This window comes from Cherax quadricarinatus, chromosome 52, assembly GCF_038502225.1.
Source record: "Cherax quadricarinatus isolate ZL_2023a chromosome 52, ASM3850222v1, whole genome shotgun sequence".
NCBI lineage: Eukaryota > Metazoa > Arthropoda > Malacostraca > Decapoda > Parastacidae > Cherax > Cherax quadricarinatus.
In genome coordinates, this window is record NC_091343.1 from 285,533 (window position 1) to 286,951 (window position 1,419).

Genomic DNA, 1,419 nt, shown 5'->3' on the forward strand with positions numbered 1-1,419 from the left:
CCCCCGAATTTTTTTCCGATTTTTTTTCGATTTTTTTTTTGAATTTCATTTTCTTTTGCTCTCCATCTCCTCGAACCAAATTTTTTGGGTTTCCCCCTATGGGTACCCCTCCCACCACCCACTTCCATCCCAAAATTCCTGCTCCATCTCCTTGGATCAAGTTTTTCTCAATATCAATAATACAAAGACTCAATTTCCTCGTATCAAGTTTTTGAGGTTCTCCTTCCCACTTTCACCCCCATCCCAAAATTCCTGCTCCAATTCCTCGGATCAACACCCTCCCCCACACCTCCCACCACCCACTTCCACCCCAAATATTCCTGCTCCATCTCCTCGGATCAACTCCCTCTAAACCATATATTTCTCCTCCACTTCCTTGGATCAAGCTTTTTTTTGGATTCCTCCCTATGGGGTTTCGAATTTCTTATAATCTCTTTGGATCAAGTTTTTCTCGATATCAACTTTTTTGAGGGTCTCCTTCCCACTTTCACCCCCATCCCAAATTTTTTTTTGAATTTCATTTTCTTATGATCTCCTCCTTGGATCAATGTTTTAGGGTTCCCCCTCTGGGGGTAAGCATTCAAAATGGACTCCCACTGGATTCCCCCCTCTGGGGGTAAGCATTCAAATGAACTCCCCCTATGGGGCATGGTACTTTCTCTTACTATAGGTCTAAACAAGTGTGACGTCACCCCACCCATCTTTACTCGGCGGCGGTCAGTGACGTCACGCGATGACCTCACACACACAGGCTGAATCTTGTCGACTTCCCCCTATGTCAGTGACGTCACGTGATGACCACACACACACAGGCTGAATCTTGTCGAGCAGACATTAAAATGCAGGATAACACAATTTATTATACAACCAATGCATTTCATATACATCCAACAAAAAAATTCATTGAAAAAAAGGTACAATTCATTGACTAAAATCAACATATTTTTATCTTGAAGAAATTCTGTGCATTTTGTTCTGGATCTTCTTCGTCGTCACCATCTCAGTATTACACATTTCATATACAACATAGGGAAAACATTACACATTTTCGCTCTTAACCCAGGATAACCCAAATAATTCCACATTTTTTTCGTTAATACCCACAACAATCCACAATTTCTTTACAAAAGATTCACTCTCCTCAAGTCTAGACATTTTTCTCGTTTTAACTATTTCATCAGAAAAAGTCACCAGAACACAGTTTTATGTTTTGACGATTATAACATAAATTTGGTGGATAAATTGTGTTAATATTTTTAGTTGATGAATAGTTAACATGAACTTAGTAAAGTGATTGTGTATTAGTTGGAGGTGTGTGACTTAGTTCTGGTAATGTCTCATGACATGGTAAATTTTTTTGTGCTTATGTCTTATAATTATTGTCAATATGTCAAGTATAGGTTTTGGTGTATGTCTTAG